Genomic DNA, 20626 nt, shown 5'->3' with positions numbered 1-20626 from the left:
GGCTCCACGCAGCAGAGTGGCGCAGTGGAAGCGTGCTGGGCCCATAACCCAGAGGTCCGTGGATCGAAACCACGCTCTGCTAAAATTATTCCTTTTCTTGGGTGCCTCGAGCTCGATCATTAAGCCTGGGGTGAGCTGATTCAGCGTCAACAGCAACCCCTGTAAGTCGTGAAACGACGACGTCGTGTGAAGAATGCGAGAAACACTTCCTAAGACGCAGACTTTCTTACGCTTTTGCAGTAACTACATTCCTTGATCGCAACGTTAATGTCCTTTGGGGCCACGCGTGCAACTTTCGCGATATAAAAATCGCACCTCCCCGGCGGGGAATCGAACCCCGGTCTCCCGCGTGACAGGCGGGGATACTAACCACTATACTACCGAGGAACACGCCATCGGTGACTATAATGCACGCACACTTATGTTTCTCAAGCAGGTGATACATCTCAACTCTCGCGTCCCGATGCTTTCAGAGTCAGCTGCTACGAAATAAAAGTATGCCCCAGGTGAGGCTCGAACTCACAACCCCGGCATTGCTCACGGCTACTGCCTTATAAGTACCGTGCGCTAACCAATTGCGCCACTGGGGCTACAGCAGAGAGCTTTCAGTTAGCGATACTCACTTTGCTGCCAACCTGTTGTGGCTGCACACCCGTCATAAGATCGTCACCTGCGGCCATACTGCGAATTTAGCACCTGTCTACGACTGCCTCATTCGATTCTTGCTTCATATGCTACACTTACAAGCATATCAACCGCTTGTCATCGCCGAAAAAATGCAGAAAAACGCGCGCCTTGCCTTCTGCTACCTGTCCAACAGCGAGGGCAGATGTGTGGCAAGCTCTAAGCCGTGCAGGCGCACCGTGGCCGAGCAGCTGGAGGAGAGATGCCTTCCTTGGCAGCTCCCTGCAGAGTGCGCAAGACCAGAGTGGCCGCGCCGCCGTTGTCAGTGGACGACATGCAGTTGCCGAGCCACGGAGAACACGTTGCTTTGCGATGTGCACCCGCCTCGTGGTAGAAAACGCAAACAGTGGCCCTGTTTCGCAACGGATAACGCGTCTGACTACGGATCAGAAGATTCCAGGTTCGAATCCTGGCAGGGTCGGCATTTTGTTAGTTGCGGGCGCGTAGCTAGGCAGTGGATTCGAATGTCTCCACCTTCGTGGAGTGCAATGTTAATCCTGAGCATCTCGCAGCTGCATCTCGAGACGATTGCGGTAAATATCGCTTCGTGCAAGCGTCAGCGTAGCGTCAGTCGAGCAAAGTCGAGACAAGTCAAGCTGAGAGATGTTACGCACTTAATTAAACGGTAGGCGCGGGAAACCGACGCAGACAACGCTTTCCAAGTGTCCCATGTCACGCACCGAAGAGCGCGGACGGCTCCACGCAGCAGAGTGGCGCAGTGGAAGCGTGCTGGGCCCATAACCCAGAGGTCCGTGGATCGAAACCACGCTCTGCTAAAATTATTCCTTTTCTTGGGTGCCTCGAGCTCGATCATTAAGCCTGGGGTGAGCTGATTCAGCGTCAACAGCAACCCCTGTAAGTCGTGAAACGACGACGTCGTGTGAAGAATGCGAGAAACACTTCCTAAGACGCAGACTTACTTACGATTTTGCAGTAACTACATTCCTTGATCGCAACGTTAATGTCCTTTCGGGCCACGCGTGCAACTTTCGCGATATAAAAATCGCACCTCCCCGGCGGGGAATCGAACCCCGGTCTCCCGCGTGACAGGCGGGGATACTAACCACTATACTACCGAGGAACACGCGATCGGTGGCTATAATGCACGCACACTTATGTTTCTCAAGCAGGTGATACATCTCAACTCTCGCGTCCCGATGCTTTCAGAGTCAGCTGCTACGAAATAAAAGTGTGCCCCAGGTGAGGCTCGAACTCACAACCCCGGCATTGCTCACGGCTACTGCCTTATAAGTACCGTGCGCTAACCAATTGCGCCACTGGGGCTACAGCAGAGAGCTTTCAGTTAGCGATACTCACTTTGCTGCCAACCTGTTGTGGCTGCACACCCGTCATAAGATCGTCACCTGCGGCCATACTGCGAATTTAGCACCTGTCTACGAATGCCTCATTCGATTCTTGCTTCATATGCTACACTTACAAGCATATCAACCGCTTGTCATCGCCGAAAAAATGCAGAAAAACGCGCGCCTTGCCTTCTGCTACCTGTCCAACAGCGAGGGCAGATGTGTGGCAAGCTCTAAGCCGTGCAGGCGCACCGTGGCCGAGCAGCTGGAGGAGAGATGCCTTCCTTGGCAGCTCCCTGCAGAGTGCGCAAGACCAGAGTGGCCGCGCCGCCGTTGTCAGTGGACGACATGCAGTTGCCGAGCCATGGAGAACACGTTGCTTTGCGATGTGCACCCGCCTCGTGGTAGAAAACGCAAACAGTGGCCCTGTTTCGCAACGGATAACGCGTCTGACTACGGATCAGAAGATTCCAGGTTCGAATCCTGGCAGGGTCGGCATTTTGTTAGTTGCGGGCGCGTAGCTAGGCAGTGGATTCGAATGTCTCCACCTTCGTGGAGTGCAATGTTAATCCTGAGCATCTCGCAGCTGCATCTCGAGACGATTGCGGTAAATATCGCTTCGTGCAAGCGTCAGCGTAGCGTCAGTCGAGCAAAGTCGAGACAAGTCAAGCTGAGAGATGTTACGCACTTAATTAAACGGTAGGCGCGGGAAACCGACGCAGACAACGCTTTCCAAGTGTCCCATGTCACGCACCGAAGAGCGCGGACGGCTCCACGCAGCAGAGTGGCGCAGTGGAAGCGTGCTGGGCCCATAACCCAGAGGTCCGTGGATCGAAACCACGCTCTGCTAAAATTATTCCTTTTCTTGGGTGCCTCGAGCTCGATCATTAAGCCTGGGGTGAGCTGATTCAGCGTCAACAGCAACCCCTGTAAGTCGTGAAACGACGACGTCGTGTGAAGAATGCGAGAAACACTTCCTAAGACGCAGACTTACTTACGATTTTGCAGTAACTACATTCCTTGATCGCAACGTTAATGTCCTTTCGGGCCACGCGTGCAACTTTCGCGATATAAAAATCGCACCTCCCCGGCGGGGAATCGAACCCCGGTCTCCCGCGTGACAGGCGGGGATACTAACCACTATACTACCGAGGAACACGCGATCGGTGGCTATAATGCACGCACACTTATGTTTCTCAAGCAGGTGATACATCTCAACTCTCGCGTCCCGATGCTTTCAGAGTCAGCTGCTACGAAATAAAAGTGTGCCCCAGGTGAGGCTCGAACTCACAACCCCGGCATTGCTCACGGCTACTGCCTTATAAGTACCGTGCGCTAACCAATTGCGCCACTGGGGCTACAGCAGAGAGCTTTCAGTTAGCGATACTCACTTTGCTGCCAACCTGTTGTGGCTGCACACCCGTCATAAGATCGTCACCTGCGGCCATACTGCGAATTTAGCACCTGTCTACGAATGCCTCATTCGATTCTTGCTTCATATGCTACACTTACAAGCATATCAACCGCTTGTCATCGCCGAAAAAATGCAGAAAAACGCGCGCCTTGCCTTCTGCTACCTGTCCAACAGCGAGGGCAGATGTGTGGCAAGCTCTAAGCCGTGCAGGCGCACCGTGGCCGAGCAGCTGGAGGAGAGATGCCTTCCTTGGCAGCTCCCTGCAGAGTGCGCAAGACCAGAGTGGCCGCGCCGCCGTTGTCAGTGGACGACATGCAGTTGCCGAGCCATGGAGAACACGTTGCTTTGCGATGTGCACCCGCCTCGTGGTAGAAAACGCAAACAGTGGCCCTGTTTCGCAACGGATAACGCGTCTGACTACGGATCAGAAGATTCCAGGTTCGAATCCTGGCAGGGTCGGCATTTTGTTAGTTGCGGGCGCGTAGCTAGGCAGTGGATTCGAATGTCTCCACCTTCGTGGAGTGCAATGTTAATCCTGAGCATCTCGCAGCTGCATCTCGAGACGATTGCGGTAAATATCGCTTCGTGCAAGCGTCAGCGTAGCGTCAGTCGAGCAAAGTCGAGACAAGTCAAGCTGAGAGATGTTACGCACTTAATTAAACGGTAGGCGAGGGAAACCGACGCAGACAACGCTTTCCAAGTGTCCCATGTCACGCACCGAAGAGCGCGGACGGCTCCACGCAGCAGAGTGGCGCAGTGGAAGCGTGCTGGGCCCATAACCCAGAGGTCCGTGGATCGAAACCACGCTCTGCTAAAATTATTCTTTTCCTTGGGTGCCTCGAGCTCGATCATTAAGCCTGGGGTGAGCTGATTCAGCGTCAACAGCAACCCCTGTAAGTCGTGAAACGACGACGTCGTGTGAAGAATGCGAGAAACACTTCCTAAGACGCAGACTTTCTTACGCTTTTGCAGTAACTACATTCCTTGATCGCAACGTTAATGTCCTTTGGGGCCACGCGTGCAACTTTCGCGATATAAAAATCGCACCTCCCCGGCGGGGAATCGAACCCCGGTCTCCCGCGTGACAGGCGGGGATACTAACCACTATACTACCGAGGAACACGCCATCGGTGACTATAATGCACGCACACTTATGTTTCTCAAGCAGGTGATACATCTCAACTCTCGCGTCCCGATGCTTTCAGAGTCAGCTGCTACGAAATAAAAGTATGCCCCAGGTGAGGCTCGAACTCACAACCCCGGCATTGCTCACGGCTACTGCCTTATAAGTACCGTGCGCTAACCAATTGCGCCACTGGGGCTACAGCAGAGAGCTTTCAGTTAGCGATACTCACTTTGCTGCCAACCTGTTGTGGCTGCACACCCGTCATAAGATCGTCACCTGCGGCCATACTGCGAATTTAGCACCTGTCTACGACTGCCTCATTCGATTCTTGCTTCATATGCTACACTTACAAGCATATCAACCGCTTGTCATCGCCGAAAAAATGCAGAAAAACGCGCGCCTTGCCTTCTGCTACCTGTCCAACAGCGAGGGCAGATGTGTGGCAAGCTCTAAGCCGTGCAGGCGCACCGTGGCCGAGCAGCTGGAGGAGAGATGCCTTCCTTGGCAGCTCCCTGCAGAGTGCGCAAGACCAGAGTGGCCGCGCCGCCGTTGTCAGTGGACGACATGCAGTTGCCGAGCCACGGAGAACACGTTGCTTTGCGATGTGCACCCGCCTCGTGGTAGAAAACGCAAACAGTGGCCCTGTTTCGCAACGGATAACGCGTCTGACTACGGATCAGAAGATTCCAGGTTCGAATCCTGGCAGGGTCGGCATTTTGTTAGTTGCGGGCGCGTAGCTAGGCAGTGGATTCGAATGTCTCCACCTTCGTGGAGTGCAATGTTAATCCTGAGCATCTCGCAGCTGCATCTCGAGACGATTGCGGTAAATATCGCTTCGTGCAAGCGTCAGCGTAGCGTCAGTCGAGCAAAGTCGAGACAAGTCAAGCTGAGAGATGTTACGCACTTAATTAAACGGTAGGCGCGGGAAACCGACGCAGACAACGCTTTCCAAGTGTCCCATGTCACGCACCGAAGAGCGCGGACGGCTCCACGCAGCAGAGTGGCGCAGTGGAAGCGTGCTGGGCCCATAACCCAGAGGTCCGTGGATCGAAACCACGCTCTGCTAAAATTATTCCTTTTCTTGGGTGCCTCGAGCTCGATCATTAAGCCTGGGGTGAGCTGATTCAGCGTCAACAGCAACCCCTGTAAGTCGTGAAACGACGACGTCGTGTGAAGAATGCGAGAAACACTTCCTAAGACGCAGACTTTCTTACGCTTTTGCAGTAACTACATTCCTTGATCGCAACGTTAATGTCCTTTCGGGCCACGCGTGCAACTTTCGCGATATAAAAATCGCACCTCCCCGGCGGGGAATCGAACCCCGGTCTCCCGCGTGACAGGCGGGGATACTAACCACTATACTACCGAGGAACACGCGATCGGTGGCTGTAATGCACGCACACTTATGTTTCTCAAGCAGGTGATACATCTCAACTCTCGCGTCCCGATGCTTTCAGAGTCAGCTGCTACGAAATAAAAGTGTGCCCCAGGTGAGGCTCGAACTCACAACCCCGGCATTGCTCACGGCTACTGCCTTATAAGTACCGTGCGCTAACCAATTGCGCCACTGGGGCTACAGCAGAGAGCTTTCAGTTAGCGATACTCACTTTGCTGCCAACCTGTTGTGGCTGCACACCCGTCATAAGATCGTCACCTGCGGCCATACTGCGAATTTAGCACCTGTCTACGAATGCCTCATTCGATTCTTGCTTCATATGCTACACTTACAAGCATATCAACCGCTTGTCATCGCCGAAAAAATGCAGAAAAACGCGCGCCTTGCCTTCTGCTACCTGTCCAACAGCGAGGGCAGATGTGTGGCAAGCTCTAAGCCGTGCAGGCGCACCGTGGCCGAGCAGCTGGAGGAGAGATGCCTTCCTTGGCAGCTCCCTGCAGAGTGCGCAAGACCAGAGTGGCCGCGCCGCCGTTGTCAGTGGACGACATGCAGTTGCCGAGCCACGGAGAACACGTTGCTTTGCGATGTGCACCCGCCTCGTGGTAGAAAACGCAAACAGTGGCCCTGTTTCGCAACGGATAACGCGTCTGACTACGGATCAGAAGATTCCAGGTTCGAATCCTGGCAGGGTCGGCATTTTGTTAGTTGCGGGCGCGTAGCTAGGCAGTGGATTCGAATGTCTCCACCTTCGTGGAGTGCAATGTTAATCCTGAGCATCTCGCAGCTGCATCTCGAGACGATTGCGGTAAATATCGCTTCGTGCAAGCGTCAGCGTAGCGTCAGTCGAGCAAAGTCGAGACAAGTCAAGCTGAGAGATGTTACGCACTTAATTAAACGGTAGGCGAGGGAAACCGACGCAGACAACGCTTTCCAAGTGTCCCATGTCACGCACCGAAGAGCGCGGACGGCTCCACGCAGCAGAGTGGCGCAGTGGAAGCGTGCTGGGCCCATAACCCAGAGGTCCGTGGATCGAAACCACGCTCTGCTAAAATTATTCCTTTTCTTGGGTGCCTCGAGCTCGATCATTAAGCCTGGGGTGAGCTGATTCAGCGTCAACAGCAACCCCTGTAAGTCGTGAAACGACGACGTCGTGTGAAGAATGCGAGAAACACTTCCTAAGACGCAGACTTACTTACGATTTTGCAGTAACTACATTCCTTGATCGCAACGTTAATGTCCTTTGGGGCCACGCGTGCAACTTTCGCGATATAAAAATCGCACCTCCCCGGCGGGGAATCGAACCCCGGTCTCCCGCGTGACAGGCGGGGATACTAACCACTATACTACCGAGGAACACGCGATCGGTGGCTGTAATGCACGCACACTTATGTTTCTCAAGCAGGTGATACATCTCAACTCTCGCGTCCCGATGCTTTCAGAGTCAGCTGCTACGAGATAAAAGTGTGCCCCAGGTGAGGCTCGAACTCACAACCCCGGCATTGCTCACGGCTACTGCCTTATAAGTACCGTGCGCTAACCAATTGCGCCACTGGGGCTACAGCAGAGAGCTTTCAGTTAGCGATACTCACTTTGCTGCCAACCTGTTGTGGCTGCACACCCGTCATAAGATCGTCACCTGCGGCCATACTGCGAATTTAGCACCTGTCTACGAATGCCTCATTCGATTCTTGCTTCATATGCTACACTTACAAGCATATCAACCGCTTGTCATCGCCGAAAAAATGCAGAAAAACGCGCGCCTTGCCTTCTGCTACCTGTCCAACAGCGAGGGCAGATGTGTGGCAAGCTCTAAGCCGTGCAGGCGCACCGTGGCCGAGCAGCTGGAGGAGAGATGCCTTCCTTGGCAGCTCCCTGCAGAGTGCGCAAGACCAGAGTGGCCGCGCCGCCGTTGTCAGTGGACGACATGCAGTTGCCGAGCCACGGAGAACACGTTGCTTTGCGATGTGCACCCGCCTCGTGGTAGAAAACGCAAACAGTGGCCCTGTTTCGCAACGGATAACGCGTCTGACTACGGATCAGAAGATTCCAGGTTCGAATCCTGGCAGGGTCGGCGTTTTGTTAGTTGCGGGCGCGTAGCTAGGCAGTGGATTCGAATGTCTCCACCTTCGTGGAGTGCAATGTTAATCCTGAGCATCTCGCAGCTGCATCTCGAGACGATTGCGGTAAATATCGCTTCGTGCAAGCGTCAGCGTAGCGTCAGTCGAGCAAAGTCGAGACAAGTCAAGCTGAGAGATGTTACGCACTTAATTAAACGGTAGGCGCGGGAAACCGACGCAGACAACGCTTTCCAAGTGTCCCATGTCACGCACCGAAGAGCGCGGACGGCTCCACGCAGCAGAGTGGCGCAGTGGAAGCGTGCTGGGCCCATAACCCAGAGGTCCGTGGATCGAAACCACGCTCTGCTAAAATTATTCTTTTCCTTGGGTGCCTCGAGCTCGATCATTAAGCCTGGGGTGAGCTGATTCAGCGTCAACAGCAACCCCTGTAAGTCGTGAAACGACGACGTCGTGTGAAGAATGCGAGAAACACTTCCTAAGACGCAGACTTTCTTACGCTTTTGCAGTAACTACATTCCTTGATCGCAACGTTAATGTCCTTTGGGGCCACGCGTGCAACTTTCGCGATATAAAAATCGCACCTCCCCGGCGGGGAATCGAACCCCGGTCTCCCGCGTGACAGGCGGGGATACTAACCACTATACTACCGAGGAACACGCCATCGGTGACTATAATGCACGCACACTTATGTTTCTCAAGCAGGTGATACATCTCAACTCTCGCGTCCCGATGCTTTCAGAGTCAGCTGCTACGAAATAAAAGTATGCCCCAGGTGAGGCTCGAACTCACAACCCCGGCATTGCTCACGGCTACTGCCTTATAAGTACCGTGCGCTAACCAATTGCGCCACTGGGGCTACAGCAGAGAGCTTTCAGTTAGCGATACTCACTTTGCTGCCAACCTGTTGTGGCTGCACACCCGTCATAAGATCGTCACCTGCGGCCATACTGCGAATTTAGCACCTGTCTACGACTGCCTCATTCGATTCTTGCTTCATATGCTACACTTACAAGCATATCAACCGCTTGTCATCGCCGAAAAAATGCAGAAAAACGCGCGCCTTGCCTTCTGCTACCTGTCCAACAGCGAGGGCAGATGTGTGGCAAGCTCTAAGCCGTGCAGGCGCACCGTGGCCGAGCAGCTGGAGGAGAGATGCCTTCCTTGGCAGCTCCCTGCAGAGTGCGCAAGACCAGAGTGGCCGCGCCGCCGTTGTCAGTGGACGACATGCAGTTGCCGAGCCACGGAGAACACGTTGCTTTGCGATGTGCACCCGCCTCGTGGTAGAAAACGCAAACAGTGGCCCTGTTTCGCAACGGATAACGCGTCTGACTACGGATCAGAAGATTCCAGGTTCGAATCCTGGCAGGGTCGGCATTTTGTTAGTTGCGGGCGCGTAGCTAGGCAGTGGATTCGAATGTCTCCACCTTCGTGGAGTGCAATGTTAATCCTGAGCATCTCGCAGCTGCATCTCGAGACGATTGCGGTAAATATCGCTTCGTGCAAGCGTCAGCGTAGCGTCAGTCGAGCAAAGTCGAGACAAGTCAAGCTGAGAGATGTTACGCACTTAATTAAACGGTAGGCGCGGGAAACCGACGCAGACAACGCTTTCCAAGTGTCCCATGTCACGCACCGAAGAGCGCGGACGGCTCCACGCAGCAGAGTGGCGCAGTGGAAGCGTGCTGGGCCCATAACCCAGAGGTCCGTGGATCGAAACCACGCTCTGCTAAAATTATTCCTTTTCTTGGGTGCCTCGAGCTCGATCATTAAGCCTGGGGTGAGCTGATTCAGCGTCAACAGCAACCCCTGTAAGTCGTGAAACGACGACGTCGTGTGAAGAATGCGAGAAACACTTCCTAAGACGCAGACTTACTTACGATTTTGCAGTAACTACATTCCTTGATCGCAACGTTAATGTCCTTTCGGGCCACGCGTGCAACTTTCGCGATATAAAAATCGCACCTCCCCGGCGGGGAATCGAACCCCGGTCTCCCGCGTGACAGGCGGGGATACTAACCACTATACTACCGAGGAACACGCGATCGGTGGCTATAATGCACGCACACTTATGTTTCTCAAGCAGGTGATACATCTCAACTCTCGCGTCCCGATGCTTTCAGAGTCAGCTGCTACGAAATAAAAGTGTGCCCCAGGTGAGGCTCGAACTCACAACCCCGGCATTGCTCACGGCTACTGCCTTATAAGTACCGTGCGCTAACCAATTGCGCCACTGGGGCTACAGCAGAGAGCTTTCAGTTAGCGATACTCACTTTGCTGCCAACCTGTTGTGGCTGCACACCCGTCATAAGATCGTCACCTGCGGCCATACTGCGAATTTAGCACCTGTCTACGAATGCCTCATTCGATTCTTGCTTCATATGCTACACTTACAAGCATATCAACCGCTTGTCATCGCCGAAAAAATGCAGAAAAACGCGCGCCTTGCCTTCTGCTACCTGTCCAACAGCGAGGGCAGATGTGTGGCAAGCTCTAAGCCGTGCAGGCGCACCGTGGCCGAGCAGCTGGAGGAGAGATGCCTTCCTTGGCAGCTCCCTGCAGAGTGCGCAAGACCAGAGTGGCCGCGCCGCCGTTGTCAGTGGACGACATGCAGTTGCCGAGCCATGGAGAACACGTTGCTTTGCGATGTGCACCCGCCTCGTGGTAGAAAACGCAAACAGTGGCCCTGTTTCGCAACGGATAACGCGTCTGACTACGGATCAGAAGATTCCAGGTTCGAATCCTGGCAGGGTCGGCATTTTGTTAGTTGCGGGCGCGTAGCTAGGCAGTGGATTCGAATGTCTCCACCTTCGTGGAGTGCAATGTTAATCCTGAGCATCTCGCAGCTGCATCTCGAGACGATTGCGGTAAATATCGCTTCGTGCAAGCGTCAGCGTAGCGTCAGTCGAGCAAAGTCGAGACAAGTCAAGCTGAGAGATGTTACGCACTTAATTAAACGGTAGGCGAGGGAAACCGACGCAGACAACGCTTTCCAAGTGTCCCATGTCACGCACCGAAGAGCGCGGACGGTTCCACGCAGCAGAGTGGCGCAGTGGAAGCGTGCTGGGCCCATAACCCAGAGGTCCGTGGATCGAAACCACGCTCTGCTAAAATTATTCCTTTTCTTGGGTGCCTCGAGCTCGATCATTAAGCCTGGGGTGAGCTGATTCAGCGTCAACAGCAACCCCTGTAAGTCGTGAAACGACGACGTCGTGTGAAGAATGCGAGAAACACTTCCTAAGACGCAGACTTACTTACGATTTTGCAGTAACTACATTCCTTGATCGCAACGTTAATGTCCTTTCGGGCCACGCGTGCAACTTTCGCGATATAAAAATCGCACCTCCCCGGCGGGGAATCGAACCCCGGTCTCCCGCGTGACAGGCGGGGATACTAACCACTATACTACCGAGGAACACGCGATCGGTGGCTGTAATGCACGCACACTTATGTTTCTCAAGCAGGTGATACATCTCAACTCTCGCGTCCCGATGCTTTCAGAGTCAGCTGCTACGAAATAAAAGTGTGCCCCAGGTGAGGCTCGAACTCACAACCCCGGCATTGCTCACGGCTACTGCCTTATAAGTACCGTGCGCTAACCAATTGCGCCACTGGGGCTACAGCAGAGAGCTTTCAGTTAGCGATACTCACTTTGCTGCCAACCTGTTGTGGCTGCACACCCGTCATAAGATCGTCACCTGCGGCCATACTGCGAATTTAGCACCTGTCTACGAATGCCTCATTCGATTCTTGCTTCATATGCTACACTTACAAGCATATCAACCGCTTGTCATCGCCGAAAAAATGCAGAAAAACGCGCGCCTTGCCTTCTGCTACCTGTCCAACAGCGAGGGCAGATGTGTGGCAAGCTCTAAGCCGTGCAGGCGCACCGTGGCCGAGCAGCTGGAGGAGAGATGCCTTCCTTGGCAGCTCCCTGCAGAGTGCGCAAGACCAGAGTGGCCGCGCCGCCGTTGTCAGTGGACGACATGCAGTTGCCGAGCCACGGAGAACACGTTGCTTTGCGATGTGCACCCGCCTCGTGGTAGAAAACGCAAACAGTGGCCCTGTTTCGCAACGGATAACGCGTCTGACTACGGATCAGAAGATTCCAGGTTCGAATCCTGGCAGGGTCGGCGTTTTGTTAGTTGCGGGCGCGTAGCTAGGCAGTGGATTCGAATGTCTCCACCTTCGTGGAGTGCAATGTTAATCCTGAGCATCTCGCAGCTGCATCTCGAGACGATTGCGGTAAATATCGCTTCGTGCAAGCGTCAGCGTAGCGTCAGTCGAGCAAAGTCGAGACAAGTCAAGCTGAGAGATGTTACGCACTTAATTAAACGGTAGGCGCGGGAAACCGACGCAGACAACGCTTTCCAAGTGTCCCATGTCACGCACCGAAGAGCGCGGACGGCTCCACGCAGCAGAGTGGCGCAGTGGAAGCGTGCTGGGCCCATAACCCAGAGGTCCGTGGATCGAAACCACGCTCTGCTAAAATTATTCCTTTTCTTGGGTGCCTCGAGCTCGATCATTAAGCCTGGGGTGAGCTGATTCAGCGTCAACAGCAACCCCTGTAAGTCGTGAAACGACGACGTCGTGTGAAGAATGCGAGAAACACTTCCTAAGACGCAGACTTACTTACGATTTTGCAGTAACTACATTCCTTGATCGCAACGTTAATGTCCTTTGGGGCCACGCGTGCAACTTTCGCGATATAAAAATCACACCTCCCCGGCGGGGAATCGAACCCCGGTCTCCCGCGTGACAGGCGGGGATACTAACCACTATACTACCGAGGAACACGCCATCGGTGACTATAATGCACGCACACTTATGTTTCTCAAGCAGGTGATACATCTCAACTCTCGCGTCCCGATGCTTTCAGAGTCAGCTGCTACGAAATAAAAGTATGCCCCAGGTGAGGCTCGAACTCACAACCCCGGCATTGCTCACGGCTACTGCCTTATAAGTACCGTGCGCTAACCAATTGCGCCACTGGGGCTACAGCAGAGAGCTTTCAGTTAGCGATACTCACTTTGCTGCCAACCTGTTGTGGCTGCACACCCGTCATAAGATCGTCACCTGCGGCCATACTGCGAATTTAGCACCTGTCTACGAATGCCTCATTCGATTCTTGCTTCATATGCTACACTTACAAGCATATCAACCGCTTGTCCTCGCCGAAAAAAATGCAGAAAAACGCGCGCCTTGCCTTCTGCTACCTGTCCAACAGCGAGGGCAGATGTGTGGCAAGCTCTAAGCCGTGCAGGCGCACCGTGGCCGAGCAGCTGGAGGAGAGATGCCTTCCTTGGCAGCTCCCTGCAGAGTGCGCAAGACCAGAGTGGCCGCGCCGCCGTTGTCAGTGGACGACATGCAGTTGCCGAGCCACGGAGAACACGTTGCTTTGCGATGTGCACCCGCCTCGTGGTAGAAAACGCAAGCAGTGGCCCTGTGGCGCAACGGATAACGCGTCTGACTACGGATCAGAAGATTCCAGGTTCGAATCCTGGCAGGGTCGGCGTTTTGTTAGTTGCGGGCGCGTAGCTAGGCAGTGGATTCGAATGTCTCCACCTTCGTGGAGTGCAATGTTAATCCTGAGCATCTCGCAGCTGCATCTCGAGACGATTGCGGTAAATATCGCTTCGTGCAAGCGTCAGCGTAGCGTCAGTCGAGCAAAGTCGAGACAAGTCAAGCTGAGAGATGTTACGCACTTAATTAAACGGTAGGCGCGGGAAACCGACGCAGACAACGCTTTCCAAGTGTCCCATGTCACGCACCGAAGAGCGCGGACGGCTCCACGCAGCAGAGTGGCGCAGTGGAAGCGTGCTGGGCCCATAACCCAGAGGTCCGTGGATCGAAACCACGCTCTGCTAAAATTATTCCTTTTCTTGGGTGCCTCGAGCTCGATCATTAAGCCTGGGGTGAGCTGATTCAGCGTCAACAGCAACCCCTGTAAGTCGTGAAACGACGACGTCGTGTGAAGAATGCGAGAAACACTTCCTAAGACGCAGACTTACTTACGATTTTGCAGTAACTACATTCCTTGATCGCAACGTTAATGTCCTTTCGGGCCACGCGTGCAACTTTCGCGATATAAAAATCGCACCTCCCCGGCGGGGAATCGAACCCCGGTCTCCCGCGTGACAGGCGGGGATACTAACCACTATACTACCGAGGAACACGCGATCGGTGGCTATAATGCACGCACACTTATGTTTCTCAAGCAGGTGATACATCTCAACTCTCGCGTCCCGATGCTTTCAGAGTCAGCTGCTACGAAATAAAAGTGTGCCCCAGGTGAGGCTCGAACTCACAACCCCGGCATTGCTCACGGCTACTGCCTTATAAGTACCGTGCGCTAACCAATTGCGCCACTGGGGCTACAGCAGAGAGCTTTCAGTTAGCGATACTCACTTTGCTGCCAACCTGTTGTGGCTGCACACCCGTCATAAGATCGTCACCTGCGGCCATACTGCGAATTTAGCACCTGTCTACGAATGCCTCATTCGATTCTTGCTTCATATGCTACACTTACAAGCATATCAACCGCTTGTCATCGCCGAAAAAATGCAGAAAAACGCGCGCCTTGCCTTCTGCTACCTGTCCAACAGCGAGGGCAGATGTGTGGCAAGCTCTAAGCCGTGCAGGCGCACCGTGGCCGAGCAGCTGGAGGAGAGATGCCTTCCTTGGCAGCTCCCTGCAGAGTGCGCAAGACCAGAGTGGCCGCGCCGCCGTTGTCAGTGGACGACATGCAGTTGCCGAGCCACGGAGAACACGTTGCTTTGCGATGTGCACCCGCCTCGTGGTAGAAAACGCAAACAGTGGCCCTGTTTCGCAACGGATAACGCGTCTGACTACGGATCAGAAGATTCCAGGTTCGAATCCTGGCAGGGTCGGCGTTTTGTTAGTTGCGGGCGCGTAGCTAGGCAGTGGATTCGAATGTCTCCACCTTCGTGGAGTGCAATGTTAATCCTGAGCATCTCGCAGCTGCATCTCGAGACGATTGCGGTAAATATCGCTTCGTGCAAGCGTCAGCGTAGCGTCAGTCGAGCAAAGTCGAGACAAGTCAAGCTGAGAGATGTTACGCACTTAATTAAACGGTAGGCGCGGGAAACCGACGCAGACAACGCTTTCCAAGTGTCCCATGTCACGCACCGAAGAGCGCGGACGGCTCCACGCAGCAGAGTGGCGCAGTGGAAGCGTGCTGGGCCCATAACCCAGAGGTCCGTGGATCGAAACCACGCTCTGCTAAAATTATTCCTTTTCTTGGGTGCCTCGAGCTCGATCATTAAGCCTGGGGTGAGCTGATTCAGCGTCAACAGCAACCCCTGTAAGTCGTGAAACGACGACGTCGTGTGAAGAATGCGAGAAACACTTCCTAAGACGCAGACTTACTTACGATTTTGCAGTAACTACATTCCTTGATCGCAACGTTAATGTCCTTTGGGGCCACGCGTGCAACTTTCGCGATATAAAAATCGCACCTCCCCGGCGGGGAATCGAACCCCGGTCTCCCGCGTGACAGGCGGGGATACTAACCACTATACTACCGAGGAACACGCGATCGGTGGCTATAATGCACGCACACTTATGTTTCTCAAGCAGGTGATACATCTCAACTCTCGCGTCCCGATGCTTTCAGAGTCAGCTGCTACGAAATAAAAGTGTGCCCCAGGTGAGGCTCGAACTCACAACCCCGGCATTGCTCACGGCTACTGCCTTATAAGTACCGTGCGCTAACCAATTGCGCCACTGGGGCTACAGCAGAGAGCTTTCAGTTAGCGATACTCACTTTGCTGCCAACCTGTTGTGGCTGCACACCCGTCATAAGATCGTCACCTGCGGCCATACTGCGAATTTAGCACCTGTCTACGAATGCCTCATTCGATTCTTGCTTCATATGCTACACTTACAAGCATATCAACCGCTTGTCATCGCCGAAAAAATGCAGAAAAACGCGCGCCTTGCCTTCTGCTACCTGTCCAACAGCGAGGGCAGATGTGTGGCAAGCTCTAAGCCGTGCAGGCGCACCGTGGCCGAGCAGCTGGAGGAGAGATGCCTTCCTTGGCAGCTCCCTGCAGAGTGCGCAAGACCAGAGTGGCCGCGCCGCCGTTGTCAGTGGACGACATGCAGTTGCCGAGCCACGGAGAACACGTTGCTTTGCGATGTGCACCCGCCTCGTGGTAGAAAACGCAAACAGTGGCCCTGTTTCGCAACGGATAACGCGTCTGACTACGGATCAGAAGATTCCAGGTTCGAATCCTGGCAGGGTCGGCATTTTGTTAGTTGCGGGCGCGTAGCTAGGCAGTGGATTCGAATGTCTCCACCTTCGTGGAGTGCAATGTTAATCCTGAGCATCTCGCAGCTGCATCTCGAGACGATTGCGGTAAATATCGCTTCGTGCAAGCGTCAGCGTAGCGTCAGTCGAGCAAAGTCGAGACAAGTCAAGCTGAGAGATGTTACGCACTTAATTAAACGGTAGGCGCGGGAAACCGACGCAGACAACGCTTTCCAAGTGTCCCATGTCACGCACCGAAGAGCGCGGACGGCTCCACGCAGCAGAGTGGCGCAGTGGAAGCGTGCTGGGCCCATAACCCAGAGGTCCGTGGATCGAAACCACGCTCTGCTAAAATTATTCCTTTTCTTGGGTGCCTCGAGCTCGATCATTAAGCCTGGGGTGAGCTGATTCAGCGTCAACAGCAACCCCTGTAAGTCGTGAAACGACGACGTCGTGTGAAGAATGCGAGAAACACTTCCTAAGACGCAGACTTACTTACGATTTTGCAGTAACTACATTCCTTGATCGCAACGTTAATGTCCTTTGGGGCCACGCGTGCAACTTTCGCGATATAAAAATCGCACCTCCCCGGCGGGGAATCGAACCCCGGTCTCCCGCGTGACAGGCGGGGATACTAACCACTATACTACCGAGGAACACGCGATCGGTGGCTATAATGCACGCACACTTATGTTTCTCAAGCAGGTGATACATCTCAACTCTCGCGTCCCGATGCTTTCAGAGTCAGCTGCTACGAAATAAAAGTGTGCCCCAGGTGAGGCTCGAACTCACAACCCCGGCATTGCTCACGGCTACTGCCTTATAAGTACCGTGCGCTAACCAATTGCGCCACTGGGGCTACAGCAGAGAGCTTTCAGTTAGCGATACTCACTTTGCTGCCAACCTGTTGTGGCTGCACACCCGTCATAAGATCGTCACCTGCGGCCATACTGCGAATTTAGCACCTGTCTACGAATGCCTCATTCGATTCTTGCTTCATATGCTACACTTACAAGCATATCAACCGCTTGTCATCGCCGAAAAAATGCAGAAAAACGCGCGCCTTGCCTTCTGCTACCTGTCCAACAGCGAGGGCAGATGTGTGGCAAGCTCTAAGCCGTGCAGGCGCACCGTGGCCGAGCAGCTGGAGGAGAGATGCCTTCCTTGGCAGCTCCCTGCAGAGTGCGCAAGACCAGAGTGGCCGCGCCGCCGTTGTCAGTGGACGACATGCAGTTGCCGAGCCACGGAGAACACGTTGCTTTGCGATGTGCACCCGCCTCGTGGTAGAAAACGCAAACAGTGGCCCTGTTTCGCAACGGATAACGCGTCTGACTACGGATCAGAAGATTCCAGGTTCGAATCCTGGCAGGGTCGGCATTTTGTTAGTTGCGGGCGCGTAGCTAGGCAGTGGATTCGAATGTCTCCACCTTCGTGGAGTGCAATGTTAATCCTGAGCATCTCGCAGCTGCATCTCGAGACGATTGCGGTAAATATCGCTTCGTGCAAGCGTCAGCGTAGCGTCAGTCGAGCAAAGTCGAGACAAGTCAAGCTGAGAGATGTTACGCACTTAATTAAACGGTAGGCGCGGGAAACCGACGCAGACAACGCTTTCCAAGTGTCCCATGTCACGCACCGAAGAGCGCGGACGGCTCCACGCAGCAGAGTGGCGCAGTGGAAGCGTGCTGGGCCCATAACCCAGAGGTCCGTGGATCGAAACCACGCTCTGCTAAAATTATTCCTTTTCTTGGGTGCCTCGAGCTCGATCATTAAGCCTGGGGTGAGCTGATTCAGCGTCAACAGCAACCCCTGTAAGTCGTGAAACGACGACGTCGTGTGAAGAATGCGAGAAACACTTCCTAAGACGCAGACTTACTTACGATTTTGCAGTAACTACATTCCTTGATCGCAACGTTAATGTCCTTTGGGGCCACGCGTGCAACTTTCGCGATATAAAAATCGCACCTCCCCGGCGGGGAATCGAACCCCGGTCTCCCGCGTGACAGGCGGGGATACTAACCACTATACTACCGAGGAACACGCGATCGGTGGCTATAATGCACGCACACTTATGTTTCTCAAGCAGGTGATACATCTCAACTCTCGCGTCCCGATGCTTTCAGAGTCAGCTGCTACGAAATAAAAGTGTGCCCCAGGTGAGGCTCGAACTCACAACCCCGGCATTGCTCACGGCTACTGCCTTATAAGTACCGTGCGCTAACCAATTGCGCCACTGGGGCTACAGCAGAGAGCTTTCAGTTAGCGATACTCACTTTGCTGCCAACCTGTTGTGGCTGCACACCCGTCATAAGATCGTCACCTGCGGCCATACTGCGAATTTAGCACCTGTCTACGAATGCCTCATTCGATTCTTGCTTCATATGCTACACTTACAAGCATATCAACCGCTTGTCATCGCCGAAAAAATGCAGAAAAACGCGCGCCTTGCCTTCTGCTACCTGTCCAACAGCGAGGGCAGATGTGTGGCAAGCTCTAAGCCGTGCAGGCGCACCGTGGCCGAGCAGCTGGAGGAGAGATGCCTTCCTTGGCAGCTCCCTGCAGAGTGCGCAAGACCAGAGTGGCCGCGCCGCCGTTGTCAGTGGACGACATGCAGTTGCCGAGCCACGGAGAACACGTTGCTTTGCGATGTGCACCCGCCTCGTGGTAGAAAACGCAAACAGTGGCCCTGTTTCGCAACGGATAACGCGTCTGACTACGGATCAGAAGATTCCAGGTTCGAATCCTGGCAGGGTCGGCATTTTGTTAGTTGCGGGCGCGTAGCTAGGCAGTGGATTCGAATGTCTCCACCTTCGTGGAGTGCAATGTTAATCCTGAGCATCTCGCAGCTGCATCTCGAGACGATTGCGGTAAATATCGCTTCGTGCAAGCGTCAGCGTAGCGTCAGTCGAGCAAAGTCGAGACAAGTCAAGCTGAGAGATGTTACGCACTTAATTAAACGGTAGGCGCGGGAAACCGACGCAGACAACGCTTTCCAAGTGTCCCATGTCACGCACCGAAGAGCGCGGACGGCTCCACGCAGCAGAGTGGCGCAGTGGAAGCGTGCTGGGCCCATAACCCAGAGGTCCGTGGATCGAAACCACGCTCTGCTAAAATTATTCCTTTTCTTGGGTGCCTCGAGCTCGATCATTAAGCCTGGGGTGAGCTGATTCAGCGTCAACAGCAACCCCTGTAAGTCGTGAAACGACGACGTCGTGTGAAGAATGCGAGAAACACTTCCTAAGACGCAGACTTACTTACGATTTTGCAGTAACTACATTCCTTGATCGCAACGTTAATGTCCTTTGGGGCCACGCGTGCAACTTTCGCGATATAAAAATCGCACCTCCCCGGCGGGGAATCGAACCCCGGTCTCCCGCGTGACAGGCGGGGATACTAACCACTATACTACCGAGGAACACGCGATCGGTGGCTATAATGCACGCACACTTATGTTTCTCAAGCAGGTGATACATCTCAACTCTCGCGTCCCGATGCTTTCAGAGTCAGCTGCTACGAAATAAAAGTGTGCCCCAGGTGAGGCTCGAACTCACAACCCCGGCATTGCTCACGGCTACTGCCTTATAAGTACCGTGCGCTAACCAATTGCGCCACTGGGGCTACAGCAGAGAGCTTTCAGTTAGCGATACTCACTTTGCTGCCAACCTGTTGTGGCTGCACACCCGTCATAAGATCGTCACCTGCGGCCATACTGCGAATTTAGCACCTGTCTACGAATGCCTCATTCGATTCTTGCTTCATATGCTACACTTACAAGCATATCAACCGCTTGTCATCGCCGAAAAAATGCAGAAAAACGCGCGCCTTGCCTTCTGCTACCTGTCCAACAGCGAGGGCAGATGTGTGGCAAGCTCTAAGCCGTGCAGGCGCACCGTGGCCGAGCAGCTGGAGGAGAGATGCCTTCCTTGGCAGCTCCCTGCAGAGTGCGCAAGACCAGAGTGGCCGCGCCGCCGTTGTCAGTGGACGACATGCAGTTGCCGAGCCACGGAGAACACGTTGCTTTGCGATGTGCACCCGCCTCGTGGTAGAAAACGCAAACAGTGGCCCTGTTTCGCAACGGATAACGCGTCTGACTACGGATCAGAAGATTCCAGGTTCGAATCCTGGCAGGGTCGGCATTTTGTTAGTTGCGGGCGCGTAGCTAGGCAGTGGATTCGAATGTCTCCACCTTCGTGGAGTGCAATGTTAATCCTGAGCATCTCGCAGCTGCATCTCGAGACGATTGCGGTAAATATCGCTTCGTGCAAGCGTCAGCGTAGCGTCAGTCGAGCAAAGTCGAGACAAGTCAAGCTGAGAGATGTTACGCACTTAATTAAACGGTAGGCGCGGGAAACCGACGCAGA

The 20626-nt window shown here is 54.1% G+C and overlaps 60 non-coding genes across 60 annotated transcripts; 30 read left to right on the top strand and 30 right to left on the bottom strand.

Moving 5' to 3' along the window:
• Nucleotides 1-10: 10 nt before the first annotated feature.
• On the top strand, nt 11-82 carry Trnam-cau (transfer RNA methionine (anticodon CAU)). Its single transcript has one exon. It is a non-coding gene; the product is annotated as a tRNA-Met (tRNA).
• A 233-nt stretch (nt 83-315) lies between these two features.
• On the bottom strand, nt 316-387 carry Trnad-guc (transfer RNA aspartic acid (anticodon GUC)). Its single transcript has one exon. It is a non-coding gene; the product is annotated as a tRNA-Asp (tRNA).
• Nucleotides 388-498: 111 nt separating this feature from the next.
• Trnai-uau (transfer RNA isoleucine (anticodon UAU)) lies at nt 499-590 on the bottom strand. The gene is given in 2 exon segments: nt 499-534; nt 553-590. It is a non-coding gene; the product is annotated as a tRNA-Ile (tRNA).
• A 442-nt stretch (nt 591-1032) lies between these two features.
• Trnar-acg (transfer RNA arginine (anticodon ACG)) lies at nt 1033-1105 on the top strand. The gene has a single exon. It is a non-coding gene; the product is annotated as a tRNA-Arg (tRNA).
• A 283-nt stretch (nt 1106-1388) lies between these two features.
• Trnam-cau (transfer RNA methionine (anticodon CAU)) lies at nt 1389-1460 on the top strand. The gene has a single exon. It is a non-coding gene; the product is annotated as a tRNA-Met (tRNA).
• Nucleotides 1461-1693: 233 nt separating this feature from the next.
• On the bottom strand, nt 1694-1765 carry Trnad-guc (transfer RNA aspartic acid (anticodon GUC)). The gene has a single exon. It is a non-coding gene; the product is annotated as a tRNA-Asp (tRNA).
• A 111-nt stretch (nt 1766-1876) lies between these two features.
• Nucleotides 1877-1968, bottom strand: Trnai-uau (transfer RNA isoleucine (anticodon UAU)). The gene is given in 2 exon segments: nt 1877-1912; nt 1931-1968. It is a non-coding gene; the product is annotated as a tRNA-Ile (tRNA).
• Nucleotides 1969-2410: 442 nt separating this feature from the next.
• Trnar-acg (transfer RNA arginine (anticodon ACG)) lies at nt 2411-2483 on the top strand. The gene has a single exon. It is a non-coding gene; the product is annotated as a tRNA-Arg (tRNA).
• A 283-nt stretch (nt 2484-2766) lies between these two features.
• Trnam-cau (transfer RNA methionine (anticodon CAU)) lies at nt 2767-2838 on the top strand. Its single transcript has one exon. It is a non-coding gene; the product is annotated as a tRNA-Met (tRNA).
• Nucleotides 2839-3071: 233 nt separating this feature from the next.
• Nucleotides 3072-3143, bottom strand: Trnad-guc (transfer RNA aspartic acid (anticodon GUC)). Its single transcript has one exon. It is a non-coding gene; the product is annotated as a tRNA-Asp (tRNA).
• Nucleotides 3144-3254: 111 nt separating this feature from the next.
• Trnai-uau (transfer RNA isoleucine (anticodon UAU)) lies at nt 3255-3346 on the bottom strand. The gene is given in 2 exon segments: nt 3255-3290; nt 3309-3346. It is a non-coding gene; the product is annotated as a tRNA-Ile (tRNA).
• A 442-nt stretch (nt 3347-3788) lies between these two features.
• Trnar-acg (transfer RNA arginine (anticodon ACG)) lies at nt 3789-3861 on the top strand. Its single transcript has one exon. It is a non-coding gene; the product is annotated as a tRNA-Arg (tRNA).
• A 283-nt stretch (nt 3862-4144) lies between these two features.
• Trnam-cau (transfer RNA methionine (anticodon CAU)) lies at nt 4145-4216 on the top strand. The gene has a single exon. It is a non-coding gene; the product is annotated as a tRNA-Met (tRNA).
• A 233-nt stretch (nt 4217-4449) lies between these two features.
• On the bottom strand, nt 4450-4521 carry Trnad-guc (transfer RNA aspartic acid (anticodon GUC)). The gene has a single exon. It is a non-coding gene; the product is annotated as a tRNA-Asp (tRNA).
• A 111-nt stretch (nt 4522-4632) lies between these two features.
• On the bottom strand, nt 4633-4724 carry Trnai-uau (transfer RNA isoleucine (anticodon UAU)). The gene is given in 2 exon segments: nt 4633-4668; nt 4687-4724. It is a non-coding gene; the product is annotated as a tRNA-Ile (tRNA).
• A 442-nt stretch (nt 4725-5166) lies between these two features.
• Nucleotides 5167-5239, top strand: Trnar-acg (transfer RNA arginine (anticodon ACG)). The gene has a single exon. It is a non-coding gene; the product is annotated as a tRNA-Arg (tRNA).
• Nucleotides 5240-5522: 283 nt separating this feature from the next.
• On the top strand, nt 5523-5594 carry Trnam-cau (transfer RNA methionine (anticodon CAU)). The gene has a single exon. It is a non-coding gene; the product is annotated as a tRNA-Met (tRNA).
• A 233-nt stretch (nt 5595-5827) lies between these two features.
• Trnad-guc (transfer RNA aspartic acid (anticodon GUC)) lies at nt 5828-5899 on the bottom strand. The gene has a single exon. It is a non-coding gene; the product is annotated as a tRNA-Asp (tRNA).
• A 111-nt stretch (nt 5900-6010) lies between these two features.
• On the bottom strand, nt 6011-6102 carry Trnai-uau (transfer RNA isoleucine (anticodon UAU)). Its single transcript is given in 2 exon segments — nt 6011-6046; nt 6065-6102. It is a non-coding gene; the product is annotated as a tRNA-Ile (tRNA).
• A 442-nt stretch (nt 6103-6544) lies between these two features.
• Trnar-acg (transfer RNA arginine (anticodon ACG)) lies at nt 6545-6617 on the top strand. The gene has a single exon. It is a non-coding gene; the product is annotated as a tRNA-Arg (tRNA).
• A 283-nt stretch (nt 6618-6900) lies between these two features.
• Trnam-cau (transfer RNA methionine (anticodon CAU)) lies at nt 6901-6972 on the top strand. Its single transcript has one exon. It is a non-coding gene; the product is annotated as a tRNA-Met (tRNA).
• A 233-nt stretch (nt 6973-7205) lies between these two features.
• Trnad-guc (transfer RNA aspartic acid (anticodon GUC)) lies at nt 7206-7277 on the bottom strand. Its single transcript has one exon. It is a non-coding gene; the product is annotated as a tRNA-Asp (tRNA).
• A 111-nt stretch (nt 7278-7388) lies between these two features.
• Trnai-uau (transfer RNA isoleucine (anticodon UAU)) lies at nt 7389-7480 on the bottom strand. The gene is given in 2 exon segments: nt 7389-7424; nt 7443-7480. It is a non-coding gene; the product is annotated as a tRNA-Ile (tRNA).
• Nucleotides 7481-7922: 442 nt separating this feature from the next.
• Nucleotides 7923-7995, top strand: Trnar-acg (transfer RNA arginine (anticodon ACG)). Its single transcript has one exon. It is a non-coding gene; the product is annotated as a tRNA-Arg (tRNA).
• Nucleotides 7996-8278: 283 nt separating this feature from the next.
• On the top strand, nt 8279-8350 carry Trnam-cau (transfer RNA methionine (anticodon CAU)). Its single transcript has one exon. It is a non-coding gene; the product is annotated as a tRNA-Met (tRNA).
• A 233-nt stretch (nt 8351-8583) lies between these two features.
• On the bottom strand, nt 8584-8655 carry Trnad-guc (transfer RNA aspartic acid (anticodon GUC)). Its single transcript has one exon. It is a non-coding gene; the product is annotated as a tRNA-Asp (tRNA).
• Nucleotides 8656-8766: 111 nt separating this feature from the next.
• Trnai-uau (transfer RNA isoleucine (anticodon UAU)) lies at nt 8767-8858 on the bottom strand. The gene is given in 2 exon segments: nt 8767-8802; nt 8821-8858. It is a non-coding gene; the product is annotated as a tRNA-Ile (tRNA).
• A 442-nt stretch (nt 8859-9300) lies between these two features.
• On the top strand, nt 9301-9373 carry Trnar-acg (transfer RNA arginine (anticodon ACG)). Its single transcript has one exon. It is a non-coding gene; the product is annotated as a tRNA-Arg (tRNA).
• A 283-nt stretch (nt 9374-9656) lies between these two features.
• Nucleotides 9657-9728, top strand: Trnam-cau (transfer RNA methionine (anticodon CAU)). Its single transcript has one exon. It is a non-coding gene; the product is annotated as a tRNA-Met (tRNA).
• Nucleotides 9729-9961: 233 nt separating this feature from the next.
• Trnad-guc (transfer RNA aspartic acid (anticodon GUC)) lies at nt 9962-10033 on the bottom strand. Its single transcript has one exon. It is a non-coding gene; the product is annotated as a tRNA-Asp (tRNA).
• Nucleotides 10034-10144: 111 nt separating this feature from the next.
• On the bottom strand, nt 10145-10236 carry Trnai-uau (transfer RNA isoleucine (anticodon UAU)). The gene is given in 2 exon segments: nt 10145-10180; nt 10199-10236. It is a non-coding gene; the product is annotated as a tRNA-Ile (tRNA).
• A 442-nt stretch (nt 10237-10678) lies between these two features.
• Trnar-acg (transfer RNA arginine (anticodon ACG)) lies at nt 10679-10751 on the top strand. The gene has a single exon. It is a non-coding gene; the product is annotated as a tRNA-Arg (tRNA).
• A 283-nt stretch (nt 10752-11034) lies between these two features.
• Trnam-cau (transfer RNA methionine (anticodon CAU)) lies at nt 11035-11106 on the top strand. Its single transcript has one exon. It is a non-coding gene; the product is annotated as a tRNA-Met (tRNA).
• Nucleotides 11107-11339: 233 nt separating this feature from the next.
• On the bottom strand, nt 11340-11411 carry Trnad-guc (transfer RNA aspartic acid (anticodon GUC)). The gene has a single exon. It is a non-coding gene; the product is annotated as a tRNA-Asp (tRNA).
• A 111-nt stretch (nt 11412-11522) lies between these two features.
• Nucleotides 11523-11614, bottom strand: Trnai-uau (transfer RNA isoleucine (anticodon UAU)). Its single transcript is given in 2 exon segments — nt 11523-11558; nt 11577-11614. It is a non-coding gene; the product is annotated as a tRNA-Ile (tRNA).
• Nucleotides 11615-12056: 442 nt separating this feature from the next.
• Trnar-acg (transfer RNA arginine (anticodon ACG)) lies at nt 12057-12129 on the top strand. Its single transcript has one exon. It is a non-coding gene; the product is annotated as a tRNA-Arg (tRNA).
• A 283-nt stretch (nt 12130-12412) lies between these two features.
• Trnam-cau (transfer RNA methionine (anticodon CAU)) lies at nt 12413-12484 on the top strand. Its single transcript has one exon. It is a non-coding gene; the product is annotated as a tRNA-Met (tRNA).
• A 233-nt stretch (nt 12485-12717) lies between these two features.
• Trnad-guc (transfer RNA aspartic acid (anticodon GUC)) lies at nt 12718-12789 on the bottom strand. The gene has a single exon. It is a non-coding gene; the product is annotated as a tRNA-Asp (tRNA).
• A 111-nt stretch (nt 12790-12900) lies between these two features.
• Nucleotides 12901-12992, bottom strand: Trnai-uau (transfer RNA isoleucine (anticodon UAU)). The gene is given in 2 exon segments: nt 12901-12936; nt 12955-12992. It is a non-coding gene; the product is annotated as a tRNA-Ile (tRNA).
• A 443-nt stretch (nt 12993-13435) lies between these two features.
• Trnar-acg (transfer RNA arginine (anticodon ACG)) lies at nt 13436-13508 on the top strand. The gene has a single exon. It is a non-coding gene; the product is annotated as a tRNA-Arg (tRNA).
• A 283-nt stretch (nt 13509-13791) lies between these two features.
• Trnam-cau (transfer RNA methionine (anticodon CAU)) lies at nt 13792-13863 on the top strand. The gene has a single exon. It is a non-coding gene; the product is annotated as a tRNA-Met (tRNA).
• Nucleotides 13864-14096: 233 nt separating this feature from the next.
• On the bottom strand, nt 14097-14168 carry Trnad-guc (transfer RNA aspartic acid (anticodon GUC)). Its single transcript has one exon. It is a non-coding gene; the product is annotated as a tRNA-Asp (tRNA).
• Nucleotides 14169-14279: 111 nt separating this feature from the next.
• Nucleotides 14280-14371, bottom strand: Trnai-uau (transfer RNA isoleucine (anticodon UAU)). The gene is given in 2 exon segments: nt 14280-14315; nt 14334-14371. It is a non-coding gene; the product is annotated as a tRNA-Ile (tRNA).
• Nucleotides 14372-14813: 442 nt separating this feature from the next.
• On the top strand, nt 14814-14886 carry Trnar-acg (transfer RNA arginine (anticodon ACG)). The gene has a single exon. It is a non-coding gene; the product is annotated as a tRNA-Arg (tRNA).
• A 283-nt stretch (nt 14887-15169) lies between these two features.
• Nucleotides 15170-15241, top strand: Trnam-cau (transfer RNA methionine (anticodon CAU)). The gene has a single exon. It is a non-coding gene; the product is annotated as a tRNA-Met (tRNA).
• Nucleotides 15242-15474: 233 nt separating this feature from the next.
• On the bottom strand, nt 15475-15546 carry Trnad-guc (transfer RNA aspartic acid (anticodon GUC)). Its single transcript has one exon. It is a non-coding gene; the product is annotated as a tRNA-Asp (tRNA).
• Nucleotides 15547-15657: 111 nt separating this feature from the next.
• On the bottom strand, nt 15658-15749 carry Trnai-uau (transfer RNA isoleucine (anticodon UAU)). The gene is given in 2 exon segments: nt 15658-15693; nt 15712-15749. It is a non-coding gene; the product is annotated as a tRNA-Ile (tRNA).
• Nucleotides 15750-16191: 442 nt separating this feature from the next.
• Nucleotides 16192-16264, top strand: Trnar-acg (transfer RNA arginine (anticodon ACG)). Its single transcript has one exon. It is a non-coding gene; the product is annotated as a tRNA-Arg (tRNA).
• A 283-nt stretch (nt 16265-16547) lies between these two features.
• On the top strand, nt 16548-16619 carry Trnam-cau (transfer RNA methionine (anticodon CAU)). Its single transcript has one exon. It is a non-coding gene; the product is annotated as a tRNA-Met (tRNA).
• A 233-nt stretch (nt 16620-16852) lies between these two features.
• Trnad-guc (transfer RNA aspartic acid (anticodon GUC)) lies at nt 16853-16924 on the bottom strand. The gene has a single exon. It is a non-coding gene; the product is annotated as a tRNA-Asp (tRNA).
• Nucleotides 16925-17035: 111 nt separating this feature from the next.
• On the bottom strand, nt 17036-17127 carry Trnai-uau (transfer RNA isoleucine (anticodon UAU)). Its single transcript is given in 2 exon segments — nt 17036-17071; nt 17090-17127. It is a non-coding gene; the product is annotated as a tRNA-Ile (tRNA).
• A 442-nt stretch (nt 17128-17569) lies between these two features.
• Trnar-acg (transfer RNA arginine (anticodon ACG)) lies at nt 17570-17642 on the top strand. The gene has a single exon. It is a non-coding gene; the product is annotated as a tRNA-Arg (tRNA).
• Nucleotides 17643-17925: 283 nt separating this feature from the next.
• On the top strand, nt 17926-17997 carry Trnam-cau (transfer RNA methionine (anticodon CAU)). Its single transcript has one exon. It is a non-coding gene; the product is annotated as a tRNA-Met (tRNA).
• Nucleotides 17998-18230: 233 nt separating this feature from the next.
• Nucleotides 18231-18302, bottom strand: Trnad-guc (transfer RNA aspartic acid (anticodon GUC)). Its single transcript has one exon. It is a non-coding gene; the product is annotated as a tRNA-Asp (tRNA).
• A 111-nt stretch (nt 18303-18413) lies between these two features.
• Nucleotides 18414-18505, bottom strand: Trnai-uau (transfer RNA isoleucine (anticodon UAU)). Its single transcript is given in 2 exon segments — nt 18414-18449; nt 18468-18505. It is a non-coding gene; the product is annotated as a tRNA-Ile (tRNA).
• Nucleotides 18506-18947: 442 nt separating this feature from the next.
• Trnar-acg (transfer RNA arginine (anticodon ACG)) lies at nt 18948-19020 on the top strand. Its single transcript has one exon. It is a non-coding gene; the product is annotated as a tRNA-Arg (tRNA).
• A 283-nt stretch (nt 19021-19303) lies between these two features.
• Trnam-cau (transfer RNA methionine (anticodon CAU)) lies at nt 19304-19375 on the top strand. Its single transcript has one exon. It is a non-coding gene; the product is annotated as a tRNA-Met (tRNA).
• Nucleotides 19376-19608: 233 nt separating this feature from the next.
• Nucleotides 19609-19680, bottom strand: Trnad-guc (transfer RNA aspartic acid (anticodon GUC)). Its single transcript has one exon. It is a non-coding gene; the product is annotated as a tRNA-Asp (tRNA).
• A 111-nt stretch (nt 19681-19791) lies between these two features.
• On the bottom strand, nt 19792-19883 carry Trnai-uau (transfer RNA isoleucine (anticodon UAU)). The gene is given in 2 exon segments: nt 19792-19827; nt 19846-19883. It is a non-coding gene; the product is annotated as a tRNA-Ile (tRNA).
• A 442-nt stretch (nt 19884-20325) lies between these two features.
• Nucleotides 20326-20398, top strand: Trnar-acg (transfer RNA arginine (anticodon ACG)). The gene has a single exon. It is a non-coding gene; the product is annotated as a tRNA-Arg (tRNA).
• Nucleotides 20399-20626: the final 228 nt, after the last annotated feature.

The sequence above is a fragment of the Schistocerca nitens genome, chromosome 9, assembly GCF_023898315.1.
Source record: "Schistocerca nitens isolate TAMUIC-IGC-003100 chromosome 9, iqSchNite1.1, whole genome shotgun sequence".
Classification (NCBI taxonomy): Eukaryota; Metazoa; Arthropoda; class Insecta; order Orthoptera; family Acrididae; genus Schistocerca; species Schistocerca nitens.
The sequence above is the reverse complement of the archived record's forward strand: the minus strand, read 5'-3'. Positions and strand labels throughout refer to the sequence as shown.